Source organism: Mytilus galloprovincialis, chromosome 14, assembly GCF_965363235.1.
Source record: "Mytilus galloprovincialis chromosome 14, xbMytGall1.hap1.1, whole genome shotgun sequence".
NCBI lineage: Eukaryota > Metazoa > Mollusca > Bivalvia > Mytilida > Mytilidae > Mytilus > Mytilus galloprovincialis.
This window is the reverse complement of record NC_134851.1, coordinates 1,147,536-1,166,715: the sequence shown is the minus strand read 5'-3', so window position 1 is coordinate 1,166,715 and position 19,180 is coordinate 1,147,536. Positions and strand designations below refer to the sequence as shown.

Below are 19,180 nucleotides of genomic sequence, written 5' to 3'. Positions count from 1 at the left end.
CCCTTATTTGGGTCATTTTCAAAAAATGTGGATATTTCAGTTGTGAAAACACAATACAAAAAAATATTCAATTTTCAACTTTAATATATGAAATTGAATAGTTTAACAACAATACAACCTGAAATAAAAATATGCAATCTTAAATGCTACTTCAAAAATATTTTAAAAAATAACATAGAAACAAGTATGGGACATACGTCAACTACATAACGGATTTAGTTTCGGTCCCTAATTTTTTTTTAATAATATTTACATTTTGCTTGATATATATTTCCATAAAAATCATCACACTTTTTTCAAAACAGTTAACATGGTTAAAATAACACTTTTTAGAAACATATTTTAAAGTGAATTTAATTCAGCATTGTCAACTACATAACGCTTTTTGGAAAATGACGCAGTCATTGTTCCATAACTGCCGACCTGAACTTCATTACATTGCTCTGCCTACCGCGCTTGGTTTCGTATTTCCTATTTTCCAAACAAACTGGAATCTGCTTGTGTTATCATTATGCATCATTGTGTAGTATTAAACCAGCCAGGACCCAGTTTACACTGGTTTTTGCTTGTATTCCACTACACTCGAACAAAGTGTTGTAGTTTGACGGGAACCAGTTTTAGAATTTGTAAACTACAAAACGTATTCGGTTATTGTTCATTCCGTTTTGGTGTTTCATACCGACTTATATGGTTTGAATAAGCTTAAGACCATTCAAACATTAATGTGATAGGTATATTAAAGATTGTTTTACAAAAGGATTGAACTGTTTTACTTTCAAAGTCGTACTATAGGGATATCTGTCATATACGGATTTCCACTCTCACCGGTTAATTTCTTCTTTTACACGTGCTTTGGAAACTTCCTGTTTAATCGCAAGTTTTAAAATTGTTTTTGAGTGAATTAAACTTATTTTAACAATCATGAAGCGTTCCAGAATCATTTTAAAGCAGTTTCTTCTTCTCTTTGATGATGGAAAATAGGTTTTCTCAAGAAAATACCGCAAACGATCGCAGAGGAATTGAAACGTACAAGTCAAGTCGGCACCTGGTTAAATTTGCATCTAGTCAAATCAGCACCTATTCGACGTCAATTCGGCATCCAATAATATTTGATATAATATTTTCTATTCAATTAATTAATTACTGTTACCAAGTACATAGTGAATATGTTGTTGTGTATTTTGGTAAACCACGAAACGAAAGTGGATATGTAGTTTATAAAGGTAAACAACGAAGCCCTTACCAAAGCTGTTGTTTTAACAATTAGACAATTTGTGTAATTGTAAAAACAAGTCAGTTATTAAAATAAAATGGAAAACTACGAGTCCCTTTCAATAAATCAAACTTTCATGCCAAATAATTAGCAAATTTAAGGTGTTTGTTTTTCAGTAAAGTTTAAACAGCATTAAACCAACAATCCTGTAAAATGCTCAACTGGTTAAAATAATGCAGAAAAATACACAATATCTCATGTATTAGTCCAAATAATTATGACGTCTGGCAAGGCTATTTTATTATTTTTCTGGGACGCCTTCCTACGACGTTCAGGTGCCAATTTAACTAGGTGCCAGTTTGACTAGAATTCTTTGACAAATGTTTGAAACTATCTGAGTTTAATTAGACCTTTGATAGCAGTAACAAAAAGATTATTTACTTAATATTTTGTGGGAGAAGGGGGTTCAGACTGTGTGGCATCAGGTCTGTTTGTGCCCAATACATTTTCGCACCCTACACGTTCGCACATTCACACTCTACTCATTCACGCCCAATTTTAATTCAAATTCAAGTTGAATAATTGGATAATTATGGTTGTTGTTTTAAATTGCTTTGGTGTAAATACTGAATGTATTTATAGCTTGGTATGAGTAAAACATTGAAGATTTTAAAGGAAAAAACACAAAAGATAATTGTTTTTAACAGCTTGGTCCCATTGATCTGAAACAACGAAACAATAAAACATAGAAACCAAAATATAGCAATCCACTAATATAACCAAAACATGATAAAATTTATTCAACACGCAGAAACAAACATAGTCAGAATCTCACTTCATTTTGAAACAAGTCAATGAAACAAGTTATAGCAATACACTAACCAAAACATGATTAAGAGTTATTCAACACAAAATAAAACGTTGACAAAATACCACTTTATTTAGAAAGGATTATTATTATTTTTAGCAATACCTTATCCAAAACATAATTAAGATTTATTCAACACAAAAAAAAAATTGCTGTCTCACTTTATTTTGAGACAATGACAACAATTATACTTATAAGAAAACACTTGCTTACATAGTTATTAAACACAAAACCAATTAAGATTGGGTGCGAACATGTAGGGTGTGAAAGTGAAAGGGGTGAAAATGAGTGGGCGCAAACGTGAATGGAAGCGAACGGACTCAGATTCAGACTATGTACCAGTGAGAAATATACAAGCCTTTCTACGGTATTTATTTGTACAATTCAGCTAGTCTTGACCTATTCATTTGTCTTAAAAAACCAGCCAGTTGTCACCTTCACTTCACACACACACACATATACGAATATCAATTATATGCTTACGATACATGTTGCATTGTTAAACTAATTACGGTATGTGAAAATCAAGACTTGCATAAAAACTATCCCAATATTAGAGACAGTGGCGTCATTTTTCTTCAGAGCTTTCAGCTCTTTGATTGTCACCTACATAACGATTCACTGCGTTATGTAGTTGACCGTTATGTAGTTGACCTATTTGTGGTTTTTATTTGTTTTTCTTGACCCTAATACTACCAGGTAAATGGGTTTTATTGAATTAGAGTCAGTATTATAGACTTTGAATGATTTATGTAAAAAAAAATATTTATGCCAACATTTATCAATGTTTTTGCCGTTACAAAGTTGACATAGAATAAAATTACGGAGTAATTTGTACTCACCAAAACTAATCTATAATGAAATAAATCAATGATGTCATCCTGTAACTTTAAGCACGTCATCAGAGGATGAAGAGTAACAAATAAAAACCACAAATAGGTCAACTACATAACGGTCAACTACATAACGCAGTGAATCGTTATGTAGGTGACAAAAAGCGTTATGTAGTTGACAATGCTGAATTAAATTCACTTTAAAATATGTTTCTAAAAAGTGTTATTTTAACCAATGTCCTTAGTTACAAGGGATATAATCAGTTGTTTATTGGCAACATTATTTCATTTGTGTTATGTAGTTGACCTTTTTTTAAGTACGAAATGAAAAGTAAAAAAAAATGCTAATAAAATCTAATAATTCCCTGTATTTGTGTATACATACCTGCAGTGATACCTATATATTTATAATAACAAAAGAAAAATAATAATTTCCGCTGGGTATTAAAACCAGGATTTAAAAAAGACTAGTTTTTCAATTTCGTACAAGCAATTTTGGGGTTTTTGGACCCTTTGAAACCCACTGGAAGCAATTTCTGTAGCTAAATTTCATATTGAATTTGCTGGAACTTGTTACACACACCAAAAACTAAATGGTGTATCTAAAAATTGGATAAAAATATTTACACTTTTTTAGAAATATTGATTGTACAAGAAAATCCACATTTTTTGAAAAAGGCCCATTTAGTACATATGTTTTACATTATAAAATAGTTTTGTTTTACTAAATACAAAATAACGTGAACTAAAGAATCAGTACTTTCTACCCTTCCCTTTTCACGAATGTGACCTACCGAATTAGACTATTTACTGGATTTGTAATAACTAAGCAACACGGGTCCCACATGTGGAGCAGTGTCTGCTTACCCTTTCGGAAAAACTGAGATCACCCACAGTTTGTGGTGAGGATCGTGTTGCTTAGTCTTTAGTTTTTATATTGTGTCTTCTGTATTACTATTTGTCTGTTTGTCTTTTTTTTTTACCCATGGCGTTGTCAGTTTATTTTTGATCTATGAGTTTGACTATTCCTCTGGTACCTTTCGTCCCTCTTTTCTAAACAATGATATATATATTAGTAATGGTTTTGTAAAACATTGTTTCTAACTTTCAACAATTTGGAAATGTAATTTGAACATATATTTGATATTTTACTGACCCACTATTCAACAAAAGTTTTGTCTTTATCTTATCATTATGTATTTTTTTTTTATTTGGTAGACACAATTTTGTCGCAAGGATTTATCTTTTCTTTTGATATTTAATGCAATGCCAAATGAAGTAATCTTCATCTTCAACTTTTTTGTTTGTACACACTTTACAAAATCTTTCATTTTTTACCATTCTGATCATATAATATTTGTCGCTCTATTTGGATACATTTCAAGGGAATGACTTGTTAATCTCATTTTAGCTTAAACAAAACGATCAGCATTGTTAATCTCATTTTAGCTTAAACAGAACGGTCAGACTTGACAGTAGATAGATTGATCAGTATATTGTTTACAGACTGACTACTCTAAATTTCAGCACAACAATGTTAAATCTGCAAATTCGTCCCTCGCCAAGATTCAGTTTTCGGTTGCATATGATAGTGTTACCTTTCCTCGTCAGTAAAATCTAGAGTTGTAACACAGTACATGATACATTATGCATGAAAATGAAATTTATTGCAGATAACCTAACATCGTAAAGTTCGTAAGATACAGTAACAGAAATAATCATTTTGATACGTACATCTAAAAAAGTGACTACTATACGACAGATCCATCCATTTGACCACCAGTGAAAGTGATACACGACTGAAAACACATTTTATATTCATAACTATCCTAAATATCAGCACAACAATGTTTAATCTGCAAATTTGCAGAAGCGTTGATCTTGTCAGTTTGCTTCAACTGTATACTCATTTCTAGAGTATGATCTTTGGTAGCCTTTTGTTCTTAAATTACAATGCACCGATAGAGATAACAAACTAGAGTCATTCTATTACGTAACAATGTTTCTACACTTTAGTAGTTTTCCATCTTATATAAAGTACCAGTGAAATTCTAATATAAAAACTAGAGGCTCTTGAGAGCCTGTGTCGCTCACCTTGGTTTACATGTATGTGCATATTAAACAAAGAACACAGATGGATTCATGACAAAATTGTGTTTTGGTGACGGTGATGTGTTTGTAGATCTTACTTTAATGAACATTCTTGCTGCTTACAATTATCTCTATCTATAATGAACTTGGCCGAGTAGTCAAAGGGGAAAATATTTAAGGGGTCAATTGACCATTTTGGTCATGTTGACTAATTTGTAGGTCTTACTTTGCTGTACATTATTGCTGTTTACAGTTTATCTCTATCTATAATAATATTGAAGATATAATAACAAAAAGCTGATTTTTTCTTCTTAAAATAACCAATGCAGGGGTAGCAACCCAACAACCGGTTGTCTGATTGGTCTGAAATTATCAAGGCAGATAGATCTTGACCAAATGATGATTGTGAATTAGTTTGGTTAAATTTGGCCCAGTAATTTCAGAGGAGAAGATTTGTAAAGGTTAACGACGACGGACACCACGTGATGAGAAAAGGTGAACTAAAACATAGCGGGTTGAGATCTCAAAAATAAAAAATAGCTAGACAATGTTCTTTTCACAAGGCACAGACCTCGGAAGTGGTTCTTAAATGGAAAATTTGGGGTTGATACACAGGCAAAGTTCACTCAAATGTACTTTCCAACTGACAACAAGTTGTAATCAGGATTTGATGCAATGCCTACCCGAAAATGGACGACATTCAAAGGAGGAAAAATAAGCAACATTTATATACAATTATTTTATTTTTAACTTCGAAAGAAACACGTCTAATTTATCGAATAAGATACCCAGAAAACATGCTGTAGTTGTAAGCAGATTCACTGTAGATGTATTTATCTGTGTGTGCTTGCTTGATGTAGACCTTGTCGCCTTTCTTAAGTTCTAATATCATATTTATAGTTCCTGTATTATAACCAGAATAGCCTGGATAAACAGCTACTGTCTTCATGTCATTTTTCCACAGGAGGACACGAAGAGTTTTATTATTATGCGTCATTACTGTGCATAAGAACTGGTAAACCCCTGGTTTTGGAGCTGTATATACACCAGTACTAGGGTCATAATCGTTATTGACGTTCGTCCAAACTTTGTCAAACTTAACAATTTCACCAGTTCCAAGGGTTTTTGACGCAGTAAGAGAAGCTGCAAAGGCTGAAAAGGTTTCGTCATGTTGGTTCGTACCTGTACAGAAATTATAGAAAAAGAGTTAAAGTAACTCAATACTTGTCTTCAACAAAAAGTAGTTTTCAAATAGAAATAACAAATGGTGAGATGGGTTTTTTTTTTTTTATATCATGTGACAATCTCATGTATAAACATGTATAAAATGTATTAAATTACAAACACATACTCTTAAGTTGAAAACACATAATCTGTAAATAAATAACGATATTATTATAACTTTATGTGCAGTCTTATCAAGATATGAATACATCGAGCTTCTGGCTGAAACGGGATAGTGACTTACCACCACTGAAAAACACCAAAGACATCTTCGGGTCAACATAGATATTTGTGAAAACAATATCTCAAGCTTTCAATAGTCCCAAATGCAGAAAAATATTGAATGAAACAAATTGAACCCAGGTCTTTACTTAACACATAATGTTCAGCTGTTGCATTAACAACCATAATAATGATAAGCAAGTTATATAACACTATACATTTATTTCCCGTGCCTGAGGGAGATATGAAGTTTTGTTCGACGTCACGTGTGAAAATTTCAACCAATCAAATGTTGATTTCGCTATCAAAATCAACATGCAGTGGAATAAAATAATTCACTTCACTTCTCTATTTCATTAAACACTCTCGCATAATGGCCAATCTCATCACTCATAATTTGCAGATTTAAGCAAAGAATTAGGCCGATTGTGAACTGCTATTTTACAATCCAAAATGGCGGTATACAAATAGTTGATCTACATTAAAAGTTATGTAAAACATTATAAACTACATGCAGCCCATATCATTACCTTTATGTGTACCTTTTATCTTTAACATCATACTAAGAAGGTCTTCGAAAAGGGCGTTTTCTGTTTAAGAAATAAATACATGGTTGAAAAAAATGGTACACATAATTCAAAAGCAATGCATTCAACAATTTCGTATAAACCTAAGGTGGTTTTGTGTGTGGAGGTAGGAGAAGTAAAACAATTCTGATTTTTGTCAACTTTCTATCCCTATAAAGTACACCTTTACGAGAAAAAAAAAATCGTGTTGTCTTCGCATGCGCATGTACAAAATGTATGCATGTGGCATTCAACATGTAAATTGTAGAAGCTCCACAGCAAGAAATAACTGAGACGAGTTATATGAACGGTACTTTGAGGATTCGAGTCTCACTATATAAGTCATAGCTTTTTTTGTGGAAGCAAAGAAAGTGTTAAGTCTAATGTGTCTTACTTCATTAATATTTTCCGGCCATATAGCTTTTTGAATATTTCGGTTCTTGCATAACATACGTGGTTTTCTAATGAAGGTAAATCCAGAAAATTTCATCGAAAGCACGCAATTTATAGCGTGTTGTTTTAATCTTTTCATTAAAAAATACGCGAAAATGTATGAAATACCACCTGTTCATGCAAAACTTTTTTATTCTAAGATCGCTGAATAGAGGTTTCTAACAATAATTATCAAAATCATTTTTAAAATGAAATTTTAATAAGTTAATCAATCATTTTATAAATTACTTTCTTTCTTTCACTTACAAACGTCTTGGGGTACTTGTCATAAATCAAATAAATTTCAATTAACAATATCATGCATTGAATACAACATACCAAGTTTTGGTGTACACGACCCAGAATCTGTCTTATGACCATAGCAACTCACAACCAATGCAACAACAATGAAACAAACAGCTCCCATGGTGTACATTGTGAACCAGTAAAAAATAGATTGTTTAACACTTCAAATGTCAGAATAATGCAAATATAAATAATAACTGCTTAATTACAAGATTGCATGTTATTAAAAATGATAATGAAATTCGATAATAAAAACATGATATTAAATTGAAGTCCTTCCAGGAATTATGAAAGAACAAGAATGTGTCCAAAGTACATGAATGCCCCACTCGCACTATCATTTTCCATGTTCAATGGACCGTAAAATTGGATAAAAAATATAATTAGGCATTAAAATTAGAAAGATAATATCATAGGGAACATGTGTACTAAGTTTCAAGTTGATTGGACTTCAACTTCATTAAAAACTACCTTGACCAAAACCTTTAACCTGAAACATGCACTTTCATTTTCTATGTTCAGTGGACCGTGAAATTGGGGTCAAAAGTTAACTTTGGCTTTAAAATTAGAAAGATCATATCATAAGGAACATGTGTACTAAGTTTCAAGTTGATTGGACTTCAAATTCATCAAAAACTACCTTGACCAAAAATGTTAACCTGAAGCAGGACAGACGGACGAACAGACGGACGAACGAACGGACAGACAGACGGACGAACGAACGAACAGACAGACAGACGAACGGATGCACAGACCAGAAAACATAATGCCCCTCTACTATCGTAGGTGGGGCATAAAAACTAGCGTTTATGGTTTTTGATCATTGCCATTATTCCCCCAACGGAAAGTTTACAGTACGCGTATACATATGGCCTCTTTTCTCCAATGCCACTATTTCCCTGACAATATGGAAATACATAAAAATTGCACGGCCACTTTATGCATATCATTTGCCAAAGAACTTTTAACAGCATTTAACCCAATTTCATCAAAGGCACTGGCTACGGTTACATGGAAATGTAACAATAACAAAAATATTATTGCTACATTGGAGACTAATTGCCGGAATGCAAAGTTGGGTGAGAAACCGATTAATTACAAATGTAACAATAATTACTGAGGCTACGGTTACAGTTGTGAACTTTCCATTTCTAAGTAGCAACACTCCAGCAGCACCTGCATACGGGGTATATATCTCCCAATTGATACGATATTCCCGTGCTTGCATTTCCTATCATGATTTTCTTGATAGAGGGTTACTGCTCACAAGGAAGCTATTAAACCAAGAGTTCCAAATGGTGAAGTTGAAATCATCCCTTCGTAAATTTTACGGACGCCATCACGAGTTGGTTGATCGTTATGGAATAACCGTTTCACAAATGATATCGGATATGTTCCTTACGTCGTAATTACAATCCCCTTCCCTTTCATGAATGAGACCTACCGAACTATTTACCGGATTTGTAATCACATAAGCAACACGATGGGTGCCACATGTGGAGCAGGATCTGCTTACCCTTCCGGAGCACCTGAGATCAACCCTAGTTTTTGGTGGGGTTCGTGTTGTTTATTCTTTAGTTTTCTATGTTGTGTCATGTGTACTATTGTTTTTCTGTTTGTCTTTTTCATTTTTAGCCATGGCGTTGTCAGTTTGTTTTAGATTTATGAGTTTGACTGTCCCTTTGGTATCTTTCGTCCCTCTTTTACATTACGTTATTGTTACATGAAAAACAGCAATGTACGCTAGATTGATTAAACTTAAATCTTCTATACAAGTTGTATTGCTTCATTCTTTCATATGTACTAAACAATACTTGTAATTTAATACTGATAAATAATAAAATATTATTATTCAACAAATGGTGTACAACTTGAATTGTTTTACTACGTATTAATGGTTTTGATGTTCTTAAAGATACTACTCAAGATTAGGAGTGTGACTGTCAAAGGAGAAAAATATAGTTCAATGGTTTCACTTTTTTATGTATTTAACTGCACACCTACTCTTATTACTGTCATTATACTTTGGACCAATTTTGTTTATGGTGAAAAAAATAAAACTTGGGATGCGTTTTAAACGAAACTGAAACAATGTCAAGACATACATTTCATACAGCTTTATAACTTGACGCAAATTGATAATCAAAAGCAAAGTTTGCTATATATATAACTGTAACTTAAATACTAAGAAATTCTGTATGTACACGTATCCGTGGAGGACGTAATTTCGTTCATCAAAAAATTTGTCGGACTTTAAAAACAACTTACTGGATTTGTAGAAATTATCATTGTAAATAAAAAAAATACAGTAAATAAATTGTATGTTATAAATGTATGTAATAAATGTCCTCAACTTTTATTATTTAGTACATATTACTAGTCCCATCGTACATTGTTTTTTTTTCATGTAACAATAACGCAATGTAACCGTAGCCTCAATAAAATGATACGCTTCATACAAAATGTACTTCGGTCAACGCTTTTACACCCCAATGAAATTACAAAAAGAAGCATTCAATTCTTAAGTATTTCCCGTTTTTTTTTTTATATAAATTAGACTGCTAATTTCCCTGTTTTAATGGTTTCACATTTGTCGTTTTGGGGGCCATTTATTGCTTGTTTTTTGTTGTGAGCCAAGGCTCCGTGTTGGAGACCGTAATTTGAGTTATAATAGTTTACTTTTACAAATTGTGATTTGGGTGGATGGAAAGATGTCTCATTGAAACTCATACCACATCTTCTTGTATCTATTCCAAGTCAGGTGTCTGAAAAGGTGTTATCAGTTGTTGCTATATATCATATTTGTTTTTCTTTCTTTGCTGTATATCATATTTCACGGTTTTCTTTCTTCCATTTTTGTCGAGCCTTCGACTTTAGTCGAAAAAGCGAGACTAAGCGATCCTACATTCCGTCGTCGTCGTCGTCGGTGGCGTCCACAAATATTCACTCTGTGGTTAAAGTTTTTGAAATTTTAATAACTTTCTTAAACTATACTGAATTTCTACCAAACTTGGACAGAAGCTTGTTTATGATCATAAGAAAGTATCCAGGAGTAAATTTTGTAAAAATAAAATTCCATTTTTTCCGTATTTTACTTATAAATGGACTTAGTTTTTCTGCGAGGAAACATAACATTCACTCTGTGGTTAAAGTTTGAAAAATTTTAATAACTTTCATAAACTATCCTTGATTTGTACCAAACTTGAACAGAAGCTTGTTTATGATCATAAGATAGTATCAAGAAGAAAATTTTGTAAAAATAAATTTCCACTTTTCTGTATTTTACTTATAAATGGACTTAGTTTTTCTGCGAGGAAACATTACATTCACTCTGTGGTAAAAGTTTTTAAAATTTTAATAACTTTCATAAACTATCCTTGATTTGTACCAAACTTGGACAGAAGCTTGTTTATGATCATAAGATAGTATCAAGAAGAAAATTTTGTAAAAATAAATTTTCACTTTTCCGTATTTTACTTATAAATGGACTTAGTTTTTTTGCCAGAAACAAAACATTCACACTGTGGTTTAAGTTTTTAAAATTTGTATAATGTTCTTAAACTATCCTGGATTTCTACCAAACTTAGACAAAAGCTTGTTTCTGATCATAAGATATTATTCAGAAGTAAATTTTGTAAAAAAAAATTCACTTTTTCTGTATTTTACTTATAAATGGACTTAGTTTTTCTTCCAGTTAACATTACGTACAGTCTGCAGTTAAAGTTTATAAAACATTTATTAGATTCATAAACTATCCTGGATTTTTTACCAAACTTAGAAGCTTCTTTCAATCAAAAGACAGTATCGAGAGGGAAATTTTTATTGATGTTTTTCCTCATTTTTGTTGAGTCTGCGATTAACAGCAAAAGTAGGCGAGACACTGGGTTCCGTGGAACCCTTACGAATTTTTTTGTGTATAAACCATGTCGTTCATTTTCTCACTTAAATTGTTTTACATTTTTCATTCGGTTTCTTTTAAAGTTGACTATTCTGTGACTCACTAATGTATGCATTAAAATCTATTTTATTTAACTTCATAATTTCAACCCCCTCAAAAAACAGTTAAAACAAATGGGGAATGTGTCTATAGGGACACCGATAATCCCCCGCTTGCATATAATGCTATAAAGAGACAAAACTCAAAAACTGTAAAGTTATTCTTACAAAAATTGAAATAAACTGAGCTAGGTCCAAACACGGCCTTTAACACAGAGCCTTTGTCACACTTAACAGCAAGCTATTGAGGGCCCCAAAAAGGTACTTAGTGCATTTTATGCCTTATCAATTTTTCTTATCTTTTTATATATATATATTGTTAAAGCAATGAAGTGCAATGAACTGCAACAACTAGTCAATACTGTCCTTGACCTTAGTTTTTTTTTATATCAGTCCGCATAACAAACAATTTTAGTTTTTGTCGAGCCTTCGACTTTAGTCGAAAAAGCGAGACTAAGCGATTCTACATTCCGTCGTCGTCGGCAGCGTCCACAAATATTCACTCTGTGGTTAAAGTTTTTGAAATTTTAATAACTTTCTTAAACTATACTGAATTTCTACCAAACTTGGACAGAAGCTTGTTTATGATCATAAGAAAGTATCAAGAAGAAAATTTTGAAAAAATAAATTTCCGCTTTTCCGTATTTTACTTATAAATGGACTTAGTTTTTCTGCGAGGAAACATTACATTCACTCTGTGGTTAAAGTTTTTAAAATTTTAATAACTTTCATAAACTATCCTTGATTTGTACCAAACATGGACAGAAGCTTGTTCATGATCATAAGATAGTATCAAGAAGAAAACTTTGTAAAAATAAATTTCCACTTTTCCGTATTTTACTTATAAATGGACTTAGTTTTTTTGCCAGAAACAAAGCATTCACTCTGTGGTTAAAGTTTTAAAAATTTTTATAATGTTCTTAAACTATCCTGGATTTCTACCAAACTTAGACAAAAGCTTGTTTCTGATCATAAAATATTATTCAGAAGTAAATTTTGTAAAAAAAAAAATCACTTTTTCCGTATTTTACTTATAAATGGACTTAGTTTTTCTTCCAGTTAACATTACATACAGTCTGCAGTTAAAGTTTATAAAACATTTATTAGATTCATAAACTATCCTGGATTTTTTACTAAACTTGGAAGCTTCTTTCAATCAAAAGACAGTATCGAGAGGGACATTTTTATTGATGTTTTTCCTCATTTTTGTTGAGTCTGCGATTAACAGCAAAAGTAGGCGAGACACTGGGTTCCGTGGAACCCTTACGAATTTTTTAAACCAGTTATCACCTTAATAAGACAACATACATGTAATAAAAGTAAATCTATATATACCCATTAGGTCAAATTATTATGTTTCATTTTTGTTTAGGTCATGGCATCTATTAAACCTATACCATGTGGACCTTGTCGAGATCATTCCAACATAAACAACATAACCATGAATATAGAGACAAAGATAGATATCAACATGAAGAAGAATATCAGTGACATGATTTGTCGGACGGATGGGAGAGCTATAGTAGTGCGAATATTGGGTAAAGTTAACCTACTTACTTCAGATGGTAAACTACAGAAACAATTACCTATACCTGGTGGAGCCTGGAGTGTTACACAGATCAATGAGAACACTATAGCCATAACTTATCCTGAGGAGAAAGTCATTAAGATCTTTAATATGGAGAATGAAACAGTTACCAAAGTTATCACATTAGACAAAGAATGCTATGGTTTATCATTCTACAATAATTCTGTGTAATTTGATTGATGATGACGATGATGATGATAATGAAATCCGTATTATAGACTTGGAAGGAAATACACTGAAGTCAATACCAGTTGAGACTAAATCAGGACTGTTTAACCTTGTTTACTGTAATGACAGAGTAATCTATAGTGACTATAATGGTAAAGCAGTATACTGTTATGATGGATCAGGTATAAACAGATCTGGCAATATACACAGGATTTATCAGGACCAGAAGGACTTTGTACAGATAGTTTATATGGTAACATTATTGCAACAGACTACAACTGTGATAGAATAATAGTAATATCAAAAGATGGACAGAATAGTAAGATACTGATTGGTGAAGAGGATCGACTGACAAGTCCTCTGTGTATTTGTTTTAAACATAATGAGTCTTCATGCTTTATTTGTGATTACAGAGGCACATACTTAGCAAAATTCATATTATCTTCTGGATAAATATACAATAAGGAGTGGATTCTGTTATTGTGGCTGAAAATACCACCTCATAACGAACCTTCATTCCATGTTTGGTTCTTTTTCATTCAATAGTTCTCTATGAAGACATTTGTATGTACTAGTACTTCTCATAGGGTCCTGTGTTAAACTAAGCCCCCCGCTGGCAGCTATCTTGGATAATGGATCAGCTTCCAAGTAACAACACTTGGTCAGCACTTCATAAGGAATATGCATGCCATTTTCAGTTTCATTCCATTAAGTGGTTCACTAGAAGAAGTTTAAAAAGTAAAAAGTTAACAACTATAACATTGACCACAAAGGCAGAAATCAAGTGATGAGATAACTCATTGATTTTTACAACAAAGATAACATTGTTTAAGATAATATTAAAAGGCATTGTGAAAAAAATATTTTCTTGGCCAAGCAAAGCAGGCACTGTAAACATATAGAAATAAAATGCTTCGCTGAGCACATCCTGATACGACTGCAGCGGTTGAACCCTGAAAAATTGGGGCAAATTTTGACACAACATTCAAGCTTGATACTGTCTGAATTTGGATTGTGAATAAATTTTTGACTTAATATAGACTTCTGACACAAAACAAATGTCAAGAGCTTACAAATGCATTGAACAATACTGTGCAATTAGATATCTACTTGAAATTTGTCAAAAATTTGACATTTGAAAATGTTTGAAAAATTGGACCCCCTGCAAACTTTTTGAATCCCCCCCTTGGAGCAATTACCCCCACACTCTATCACAGCCTTTCCTATGTTGCATCAAACCTTGTAGTATAATTTCAGAGAGTTGCATACACTTAAACACAAGTAATTGTCTGGAAACAAGAACTAGAGGGTCCAAGGACCCTGTGTCGCTCACCTGATATTTTTATTTACAATTGATGCATGATAAATGCAACTGTTGTACTGTCGTTTAGTTTCAGAGATATAATACTAAAAAGTGCGTTTGAAACCTATGTTTTATTTCAGCCATGTGGGCAGGCAGGGTCATCATACACAGTGGTCCCTGGATATCCTAGTGGTGATTTAAACCAAGTTTGTTTAAATTTGAGTTGTTTCAGGGGAGAATTTTGTAAAATTTATCTAACGAGAAATGCAAAGTAATGAGAAAGTTGTGAAGTTGTTCTGTTGTTGCGCATCCCCCCCCCCCCCCCCGTTCCCCCTTTGCCAAAAAAAAACAAAAAGGTAATAAAAAATTATCATATAAGGGCAATCTATCCTATTAATGATTTCTGCAAAATTCAGTTGATTGTGCAAGGGTTGTATAGCCAGCTTAGGTCGTGAAAAACTCTCTTTTGTTGTTGCAGATAGATCTAGACCTGATAAGCAATTTTACCACATGTCAGATTTGCTCTAAATGCTTTGGTTTTTGAGTGATAAGCCAAAAACTGCATTTTACCCCTAAGTTCTATTTTTAGTCATGGCGGCCATCTTGGTTGGTTGGCCAGGTCACCGGACACAATTTTTAAACTAGATACCCGAATGATGATTGTGGCCAAGTTTGGTTTAATTTTGCCCAGCAGTTTCAGAGGAGAAGATTTTTGTAAAAGATAACTAAGATTTACGAAAAATGGTTAAAAATTGACTATAAAGGGCAATAACTCCTAAAGGGGTCAACAGACCATTTTGGTCATGTTGACTTATTTGTAGATCTAACTTTGCTGAACATTTTTGCTGTTTACAGTTTATCTCTATCTATAATAATATTCAAGATAATAACCAAAAACAGCAAAATTTCCTTAAAATTACCAATTCAGGGGCAGCAACCTATCAACGGGTTGTCCGATTCATCTCAAAATTTCAGGGCGGATAGATCTTGACCTGATAAACAATTTTACAACACGTCAGATTTGCTCTAAATGCTTTTGTTTTTGAGTGATAAGCCAAAAACTGCATTTTACCCCTATGTTCTATTTTAAGCCATGGCGGCCATCTTGGTCGGTTGGGCGGGTCACCGAACACAATTTTTAAACTAGCTACCTGAATGAAGATTGTGGCCAAGTTTGGTTTAATTTGGTCCAGTAGTTTCAGAGGAGAAGATTTTTGTAAAAGATAACTAAGATTTACGAAAAATGGTTAAAAATTGACTATAAAGGGCAATAACTCCTAAAGGGGTCAACAGACCATTTTGGTCATGTTGACTTATTTGTAGATCTTACTTTGCTGAACATTTTTGCTGTTTACAGTTTATCTCTATCTATAATAATATTCAAGATAATAACCAAAAACAGCAAAATTTCCTTAAAATTACCAATTCAGGGGCAGCAACCTATCAACGGGTTGTCCGATTCATCTCAAAATTTCAGGGCAGATAGATCTTGACCTGATAAACAATTTTACCCCCATGTCAGATTTGCTCTAAATGTTTTGGTTTTTGAGTTATAAGCCAAAAACTGCATTTTACCCCTATGTTCTATTTTTAGCCATGGCAGCCATCTTGGTTGGTTGGGCGGGTCACCGGACACAATTTTTAAACTAGATACCCTAATAATGATTTTGGCCATGTTTGGTTAAATTTGGCCCTGCAGTTTCAGAGGAGAATATTTTTGTAAAAGTTAACGACGCCGGACGCCGGATGCCAAGTGATGAGAAAAGCTCACTTGGCCCTTCGGGCCAGGTGAGCTAAAAATGCTTGCTTATTGGCCCTTTTTTGCATGGATAGGGCAATAACCCCCAAACTTAATCCCAGCCTACCTTTTGTGACATTGAACCTTGTGGTACAATGTCAGAGAGATCCATACACTAACACACAAGTTATTGTCCAGAAACTACAAAAATGCTTGTTTTTGGCCCCTTTTTGGCCCATAACTCCTAAACTACTGTACTTATACTTTTTTTCACGGGTACTTATTTTCGCGAATTGTGTATTTCAAACAAGTTTGCGGGTATTTATATTCAGGATTTTATAATGATTGCCTTTCAGTTGAAAGATTTAATATAGATTTGCATGTATTTATTTTCCCCATTTTAAACCAACTGGGAAATTCGTGAAAATAAATACACCGTGAAAATAAGTACAATTACAGTATTGGCACTATAACCCCCAAAATTTATCCAAACATTCTACTTGTGGTATTAAACATTGTGGTACAATTTCAAAGCAATTACATTACTTATACACAAGTTATTATCCTAAAAGTAGAGAAAAATGTTTCTTTTGGGCCCCTAAATCCTAAATGGTTTGGACTATCAACCCCAAAATCAATCCAAACCTTTCTTTTGTAGTATTGAACCTTCTTATTAAAATTCAAAGAGAACTCAAGTTATTGTCCGGAAACCAAATGCGTCTTTGTATGACAACACAGACGACAACATCATACCATTATCATGACAAGAGTGCACACACTGAAATGTCTCGCCTTCTTTACTAATCATAGATATTATGTTGATAGTCCTAAGTATAAAGCTTTATTACAACTGTCACATAAACTTAACATTAACCAAGATAGCTAAACAAAGACCAATGAACCAGGAAAATGAGGTCAAGGTCAGATGAACCATGCCAGGCAGACATGTACAGCTAACAAAGCTTCCATACAACAAATATAGTTGACCTATTACTTATAGTTTAAGAAAAATAGACCAAAACACAAAAACTTAACACTGTGCAATGAACCGTGCAATTGAGGTCAGGGTCAAATAAAACCTGCGGGACTGACATATAGATCATAATATATTTCCATACACCAAATATAGTTGACCTTTGGCATATAGTATTAGATAAAAATTCGTAAGGGTTCCACGGAACCCAGTGTCTCGCCTACTTTTGCTGTTAATCGCAGACTCAACAAAAATGAGGAAAAACATCAATAAAAGTTTCCCTCTCGATACTGTCTTTTGATTGAAAGAAGCTTTCAAGTTTGGTAAAAAATCCAGGATAGTTTATGAATCTAATAAATGTTTTATAAACTTTAACTGCAGACTGTATGTAATGTTAACTGGAAGAAAAACTAAGTCCATTTATAAGTAAAATACGGAAAAAGTGAATTTTTTTTTTTACAAAATTTACTTCTGAATAATATCTTATGATCAGAAACAAGCTTTTGTCTAAGTTTGGTAGAAATCCAGGATAGTTTAAGAACATTATAAAAATTTTAAAAACTTAAACCACAGAGTGAATGTTTTGTTTCTGGCAAAAAAACTAAGTCCATTTATAAGTAAAATACGGAAAAGTGGAAATTTATTTTCACAAAATTTTCTTCTTGATACTATCATATGATCATAAACAAGCTTCTGTCCAAGTTTGGTACAAATCAAGGATAGTTTATGAAAGTTATTAAAATTTTAAAAACTTTAACCACAGAGTGAATGTAATGTTTCCTCGCAGAAAAACTAAGTCCATTTATAAGTAAAATACGGAAAAGTGGAAATTTATTTTTACAAAATTTTCTTCTTGATACTATCTTATGATCATAAACAAGCTTCTGTCCAAGTTTGGTACAAATCAAGGATAGTTTATGAAAGTTATTAAAATTTTAAAAACTTTAACCACAGAGTGAATGTAATGCTTCCTTGCAGAAAAACTAAGTCCATTTATAAGTAAAATACAGAAAAAAATGGAATTTTATTTTTACAAAATTTACTTCTGGATACTTTCTTATGATCATAAACAAGCTTCTGTCCAAGTTTGGTAGAAATTCAGTATAGTTTAAGAAAGTTATTAAAATTTCAAAAACTTTAACCACAGTGTGAATATTTGTGGACGCCGCCGACGACGACGACGCCGACGACGACGGAATGTAGGATCGCTTAGTCTCGCTTTTTCGACTAAAGTCGAAGGCTCGACAAAAAGACCAAAACTTAAAAACTTAACTTTGACCACTGAACCATGAAAATGATGTCAAGGTCAGATGACATCTGCCCACTAGACATGTACACCTTACTATAATTCCATACAACAAATATAGTAGACCTATTGCATAAAGTATGAGAAAAACAGACCAAAACACAAAAACTTAACTATAACCACTGAACCATGAAAATGAGGTCAAGGTCAGATGACACCTGCCAGTTGGACATGTACACCTTCCAGTCCTTCCATACACCAAATATACTAGCCCTATTGCTTATAGTATCTGAGATATGGACTTGACCACCAAAACTTAACCTTGTTCACTGATCCATGAAATGAGGTCGAGGTCAAGTGAAAACTGTCTGACGGGCATGAGGACCTTGCAAAGTACGCACATACCAAATATA

General features: G+C 32.9%; 2 long non-coding RNA genes across 2 annotated transcripts; both read right to left on the bottom strand.

Moving 5' to 3' along the window:
• Positions 1 to 61: 61 nt before the first annotated feature.
• Positions 62 to 2,794, bottom strand: LOC143058397 (uncharacterized). The gene is made up of 2 exons (XR_012973041.1): positions 2,688 to 2,794; positions 62 to 371 (listed from the first exon to the last, which is right to left on the bottom strand). It is a non-coding gene; the product is annotated as an uncharacterized LOC143058397 (long non-coding RNA).
• Positions 2,795 to 5,743: 2,949 nt separating this feature from the next.
• On the bottom strand, positions 5,744 to 7,900 carry LOC143059007 (uncharacterized). The gene is made up of 3 exons (XR_012973334.1): positions 7,789 to 7,900; positions 6,982 to 7,041; positions 5,744 to 6,187 (listed from the first exon to the last, which is right to left on the bottom strand). It is a non-coding gene; the product is annotated as an uncharacterized LOC143059007 (long non-coding RNA).
• Between the last annotated feature and the right edge of the window lie 11,280 nt (positions 7,901 to 19,180).